Source organism: Physeter macrocephalus, chromosome 14 (assembly GCF_002837175.3).
Source record: "Physeter macrocephalus isolate SW-GA chromosome 14, ASM283717v5, whole genome shotgun sequence".
Classification (NCBI taxonomy): Eukaryota; Metazoa; Chordata; class Mammalia; order Artiodactyla; family Physeteridae; genus Physeter; species Physeter macrocephalus.
The window spans coordinates 41,372,251-41,379,821 of record NC_041227.1 but is presented as its reverse complement, the minus strand read 5'-3'; positions in this window follow the sequence as shown (position 1 = coordinate 41,379,821).

Below are 7,571 nucleotides of genomic sequence, written 5' to 3'. Positions count from 1 at the left end.
GCTTAGAGATAAATGAAGTCCTGATTACTGGAGCAAAGTACCTTGAGAATTTCTCATTTACTCCCCAGACGACATAATCCTCTGCCGTGGAGTTGACCAGGTGACATACACGCTCCTGTAACGCTCACGTGTTAGCGTCGGGGAACAAAATCACAATCTGATTTGATTATTTTTGAGGGAGGAGAACCTGAAACCACATAATCATCAGACACAAAATAGGCTGTTTATCCTATTTTTACATACACTCACAACCGCCATCTCACTTTTGAAATGACTGTAAATTACTCTCTGAAATGACTCCTCTTTCTGATTATAAAAGTCTTCATGCCTGTTGTAGGAAATAAGAAAGTAACAATCACCCTAAGCCCATGACTCACAAATAAGTCCCATTAACGTCTTTGGTATATTTCATGCATACAAAATGTTACAACTCAGTGTCACAGTGGATTCAGCTTGTCGCACTGATTTTTTTTTTTCACTTCACATCATTTACCTGCAGTTTTAACTGTCGTCAAAATGCTTCAGAATCTGGAAGGATATATGCCAAGGTAGGAACGTGACAACCTCTGGGTGGTAGGAATATGATGTTTTTTTCTTATTTTGTGTATTTTTTTTCTAATTTTTCTAATTTCCTACACATTCATTGCACATTTATTATTCTAATGCACATTTATTATTATGAGGAGATTACTTTTCAATTTGAAAAGTTTTTTTTCCCCTTGGCTGTGTAATAATTCTTCTTGCGGATACACTCTGGTTTACTTAATCTTCACCCAAATGGTGGACATTAAATGCCCTTTCCAAGGCCAGCAATGAGTTCATGTAGCCATACGTTTTTGTAAAATCCACAACTGACGGCTACCATGACCACAGGCATTTAAGACGCTCTGACTTGACCCCCTCGCAGCCCTGTGTGTCAAGTTTGCTAGGAGGTCAGAGGCATCTGGGGGAAGTTGAGTTGAGGATGCAGTCACTTCTGGTCGTAGCTAAGTTACTGCAGCCGTCCTCGCTTGGGGATGGCTTTCAGGAATGCTCCTATGTCATCAAATCCACAAGGATTTAAGGGTCTTTGAATCTCTTTGAATCCTACCCAAAATTAATATGGCAATTAGATACCAAAACCAAAAACACATGGACATGGATGGGCCTGGAGGTCCATTATGTTAGCGAAATAAGTCAGAGAAAGACAAATACTGTATGATCTCACTGCAGAGACAGGTCCTGAGGGGCCTAGGCCAGAGCATTTGTTTCCCAAGGAGCTTGTCTCTGTAAGTGCATCAGGGCTGCATCAACGCGAGGGGCAACGGAGGGCCCTGTGTGGGAAAGAGGGTCGAGGAACGTTCACTCCCAGCTCAGACTGGCCTGGAGCCACCACCAGCAGAGTCTGACATCTGCTTGGGGAATTCCCTGAGGAGGTGAGGCGCCAGGCCAGGCAGGAGCGAGCCTCGTCTCCAGGCTGGAGCAGGCAGCCTGCGGGACAGGCTGCCCTTCCTGCAGGAACACAACATCAGGACCATGTCCAAACACTAGCTACTACTGCCCGTTTTCACAAGAACACCCTTCCAATAGCAAAGACAAGAGTGCACCAAAGTGCGCGTATGCAGGAGATGGGCGAGCTTCCACTCGGTTTCGAAGGGCTTCGAGGATCGGCCACCCGGAGAGAAGTGCAGGGTCCTCGGTTGGTGAAAAGTCAGGTCTCCTGGATCAGGATGGCCAAAACCATCACTGTGTCTGCAAACCCCCAGTTGTCAGCCAGCTTCATTTCAAAAAAATTAGTAAACATACTGCTCAAAAGTTCAAAGTCATGGTAAACAAGGAAAGACAAGAAACCGTCACAGATGGAAGATTAAGGACCCATGATGACTAAACGCCACGTGGAATCCTGGATTGAATTTTTTTTTAATTTTTTAACTTTTATTGAAGTATAGCTGATTTACAATGCTGTGCCAGTCTCTGGTGTACAGCAAAGTGACTCAGTTATACACATATAGACATTCTTTTTTTTTTGTATTCTTTTCCATTATGGTTTACTGGACTGGATTCTGAAACAGAAAAAATGCCATTAGTGGAAAAACTGGTGAAACCCAAGTAAAGTCTGTGGTATAGTAAATAGTGTAGTGCCCGTTTTGACAATGTAACATTGTCATGTAAGTCCCCCTACCACCACCCCCCGCACACGCCAGAGTCCCTTGGATGCTGTCGCCAGGGATGACCAGCAGCTCCGGGGCTATGTCACACCTTGGCCCTGAATTCCAGGACGATGAGGAAAAATAAAGGAGTGAGACTTGCCTGAACCGTCTCTGCCCCTTGGAAAGCAACGCCCTCCAGCAGCAGGCCAGCACTGCCCTGCTCTCTGTCCCTTTCTGAACATGGGGGCATGGCTGACTCATTTCAGAGATTTGACCATCTCGCGCCAGTGCCTGCCCGCCCTGCAGCCCAGTGTTCACGTGTTAAACCACCATCCTTCCCACGAAGATTTCTGACAGACCACACAGCCAAGCCCCCGCCCGCCCGCCCTCAAGCGTGTATAGGGTCCCTCAGTCTAGCCTCGAGGGGACAGCTGGTCCCCAGAAGGCAAAGCCTGCTGCAGGCTGGGGAGTGATCCCGGGTTGAAGGCACGAGGGCTGGGGGAGGAGGGGACCGATGCTGGGGAGCATTACTGGGTTGGTCAATGTGTCTGAAGGGGCCTTGAGGAGATGTCACCTCCCTATGGGCACCCACACCCGTGTCTGGGGAGCCCCAGACCAGGAGGTAGAAGCAGGGCCGGGCCAGGGCCGACCCACCAGATTATTCTTGGGCAAAGCAGAGACGGGAAGGGTAAGAGGAGGGGTCAAGAGGATAGTTGGTGGAGGAGGTGTGATCCAGCCCGTCCTGAGGAGGAGATGGCCTGTCCCCTCCTCTCAGCCCCAGCAGCTCCCAACCAGAACTCCCGTGAGGTCCTTACTGAGCCCACATCAGGGCAGGCAGAGGGGCCCAGGAGCCAACATCTGCAGGGGCGGCCCCCAGCCACACACAGAAGATTTATGGCGGATGGAGACTCCAGCTCCCCGCTGCCCCGAGGCCCCCAGGAGGCTCTGAGACCTGCCTGTGCTGCCTGGGATGGGCCCCTCCGGGCTTGAGCCCCACTGGGCTGGGCCCTCATCTTTTCAAGGCCTCAGTTCCCTCCTCTCTGAAATGCGGGTGATAACATCAAGTTCCCAGGCAGTTGTGGGTGAAAGGAGCCGGGCACAGGCTCATAGCAAAGCCACCTGGGCGAGCCCTGCAATCAGGGCCTCAGGCTCATCTACAACCGTTTTCACACCTCTGATGCCTCTGAGGCAGAAAGCCAGCTGTTACTGGTGTCACTTGAGGAAGGAGAGCAGAGAGATGCAAGAAAAAAAAAAATGAAGAGCACAGAAAATGGTAAAAAAAAAAAAAAAATAAGGACAGGGGAATTCCCTAGCAGTCCAGTGGTTAGGACTCCGTGCTTTTACTGCCATGGGCCTGGGTCCAATCCCTGTTTGGGGAACTAAGATTCTGCAAGCCACGCAGCTTGGCCAAAAGACAAAAGAAAAAAGGACAAATCTAAATAAACACCAATTGTGTAATATAGTATAGGTTAAAAAATTTAAATATAGTGTATAAATCTGGAGATGAGAGGTGGTAGTGGTTAATGAAGTAGTGTCCCAAGTTCCCCAATCATTAGGAAAGAGGGAAAGGTGATGATTAACTTTGGGCAAGATTTCAAAGATTTGTTGATTTTAAAAAAAAAGGGGACATCAGACAAACCAAACTATAATAAGTTGAAAAAAGATGTTCTTTGGAGGCTTTGGGCTTTTTTTTTTTTTTTTTTTTGCAGTACATGGGCCTCTCACTGTTGTGGCCTCTCCTGTTGTGGAGAACAGGCTCCGGACGCACAGGCTCAGCGGCCACGGCTCACGGGCCCAGCAGCTCCGCGGCATGTGGGATCTTCCCAGACCGGGGCACGAACCCATGTCCCCTGCATCGGCAGGCGAACTCTCAACCACTGTGCCACCAGGGAAGCCCTAACTTTGGGCTTTGATGAGTTAAATATGTTGTGCCGACCTTTAAAAGAATGGACACAGTGTGTGTAACCTTTAAATTAGTAAAGGGGGAGAAGTAACATTATAAAAACATACCCAATGAATCAAAAAGAAGAAGAAGAAAAACAAATACAAGAAGAGGGACAACATATAGAACTAAGTAAGAGTTTAGCAAGGAAGTCAGACACAAAATTATTAGTAAAATATCTATTCAAAAACAAGCAAAAAAATTTAAAGCTATTATTTACGTTATCAGAAATAAGAAGTAGCTAGGAATAAATATAACAAGACACATATAAGAGCTTTTATACAGAAAATGATAGTGTCATTGAAAGATGTTAAAATCTAAATTAATGAAAAGATATGCCTTGTTCACAGAAGTCTCAATATCGTAAGATGTCCATTCTTCCCATACTGATGACAGGTTATATGCAAAAACCAAAAACCCAACAGGTTTTGTTGTTGTTGTTGTTTTTATTAGTGTATATATTAAAGTAATTCTAAAATTCATTCAGAAATTTAAAAAAAAAAAAAAAAAGAAAGGAGAGTAGATTTTAAATCTGCATGATGCAAAGAATATTCTTCCAGCAGCAGTTGTGAAACGCAGGAGGCCTTGGCATTTCTTTTAAAAGAGGATTCCATGCTGCTGGGCTTGGGTGGTTCCTGAGAGAGAAAAGATCTAGATTGTTCCTCAAGTTCCCCTTGGAGCCTCAACATCCTGATTCCATGATTCCTCACAGTTCCTAATTAAATTGTCTGACTAATCCTGCTCCTTGAGCCCTCCCCTGGCCTGTCCCTCCTGGCTGTTCTCCACACACCCTCCATGCAGGGGACAATTCGGACGGCCTGTTTGCAGACTCGCCGCCCCTCAACAATACGCTGCACAGACAGACTGCCCTGTCCAGCGGTCACCCCCTTTTGAGCACAGGCAAACTGCTAACGGGCAGTTGGAATGTCTTCTGAGCAGACAAAAGACCCACTCAAGTGTGCAACTGTTTGGGGGCAGCCGCCACTCCCTCCGCGGGTGGTTAAGGTCGGCACTGCCCGGGGCCAGCTGCCGAGTCCTGGGAGAAGAATGGCGCGGGCATGTGGGCTGGACAAAAGCCGCCGGCCCCGTGCCCAGGCCAGCCCGCCTTGCGGGGAATCCTCAGCATATGGGTCCCCAGGGCCTTTGCTCATTTAACTATCATGACTTCGATCTTGGGGAGGCAACAATATTTGCAGAACTTAAATGGGCCGTGAGACTAAATTAAATTCCCAAGGCAGCCAGAACCAAGATGCTAATTGGCTTGGTTCATGGTTCTTTCCCTCCACAAAACAGATTGTCTCATTCTGCAGGGGGACTAATTATTAATTGAAGCCATGAATAGAAAGAGATGGGAAGGACCTGTCACCTCCTGCTTAGTAAATGTTAAAGCTTTGTTATTCACGGGCACGGTAGAGAACCAGAGGCCTGCGGGGGGAGGGCAAGTCAGGGATCCCATGGGTACCAACTGGGTTGTTCTGGGGTTGGGGAGATAAAGGCCATGTAATCTGAGGCCCCAGCAAATTCAGACTTTGGACAGATCGACTGAGTTTTTATACAAGTCTCAGTTTTTTACAGAAGAGTGTAATTCTGACTTACACTGTCAGACATTAAGAGTTAAAAAGTCCTTCATACTAATTTTATTTTATTTTATTTTTTTATTATTATTATTCTTTTATAAATTTATTTTATTTTTATTTCTTTTTGGCCGCGTTGGGTCTTTGCTTTCTCTAGTTGCAGCGAGTGGAGGCAACTCTTCATTGCGGTGCACGGGCTTCTCATGGCTGTGGCTTCTCTTGTTGTGGAGCACGGGCTCTAGGGGCACCGGCTTCAGTAGTTGTGGCACACGGGCTTAGTTGCTCCGCGGCATGTGGGATCTTCCTGGACCAGGGCTCTTATTGTATTTATTTTTGGCCGTGTTGGATCTTCGTTGCCGTGCGCGGGCTTTCTCTACTTGCGGCGAGCCGGGGCTACTCTTCGTTATGGTGTGTGGGCTACTCATTGCGGTGGCTTCTCTTGTTGTGGAGCACGGGCTCTAGGGGCACCGGCTTCAGTAGTTGTGGCACACGGGCTTAGTTGCTCCGCGGCATGTGGGATCTTCCTGCACCAGGGCTCGAACCCGTGTGCCCTGCATTGGCAGGTGGATTCTTAACCACTGCGCCACCAGAGAAGCCCCCATACTAATTTTAACTTGTGTCCCATTATGAGACCACATCTTTACACTATAAATTCATATTTTCCATGAGTTCAACAGTTACCTTGTGAAGGACACAACTCCACTGCACTTTATTTTGGTATATAAAAGGCATCTACTTGTTAAATGCAAACAACTGAAACATACTATAACTCTTTGGTAACCCATTTTTTCCCCAACATTTTATTACGAAAAGTTTCAAATATACAGAAAAGTTCAAAGTGAACCCCCATTTAGCCACCACGTTCATTCCCCGGTTATTAAAACAGCTACATCTGCCTCATCACAAATCTACCCTCCGTCCAGTGATCAATCCATCTAAATTGACATCTAAGCTGCTGACATCCATGTCCTTCCACTAGACACTTCAGCACGTGCATCATTAACCAGAGGTCAACATGTGTTTGTGGGCGTTTTTAGGTAAAACATATATAATGTCACTCTTGACTCCAAAGTGCCCCATTCCAGAGTTTGGACAAAAGTGTGCACCCATGGCCAAACCCCCATCAAGACACAAAATATTCCATCACCATAATAAGTTCTCTGGTTCCTCCCAGTCAACCCAGCCCCACGCCCAGCGCACCCCCGTCCCCACCCCATAGGCAACAACTACTGATTTTTCCCACTAGAATCAACTTACTTTTTTTTTTTTTTTTTTGCGGTACGCGGGCCTCTCACCGCTGTGGCCTCTCCGGTTGCGGAGCACAGGCTCCGGATGCGCAGGCCCAGCGGCCATGGCTCACGGGCCCAGACGCTCCATGGCATGTGGGATCCTCCCGGACTGGGGCACGAACCCGCGTCCCCTGCATCGGCACGCGAACCCCCAACCACTGCGCCACCAGGGAAGCCCAAGTCAACTTACTTTTGCAATTTGCATTTTAATATTCCTGGAACCTCAATAAATAAAAGTGGCCCAGGACTCTCTCGAACTCTGTGAGGTATAGAGAACAACCTTAAAAAAACAACCTTGATGGTTTGTTACATAGCACTATTGTGGCAATAGCAACCTTGTATGCAAAGCCTATTTCTCCCAAAATAACATCTAACATTTGTCATTTACTCTGTGCCACCTGTGGGGTAGATATTGTAAATTCCTGCATTATACATGATAAGAGTGGAGCTCAGAGAAATTGAGGAAATTCAGGAAATTTTCCCGTTTGAGTTTTCTCTTCATCCCCGAGGACACAATGCTCATCCCTGACTCCACACAGCTAGGAGAAGTGGGCTAGATTCTCTCTGAACTCCCTTTCTGCTCTACAACCCTAAGATTCTATGAATGAGGTTGCCAATGCCCTGGCCCATAGCCCTC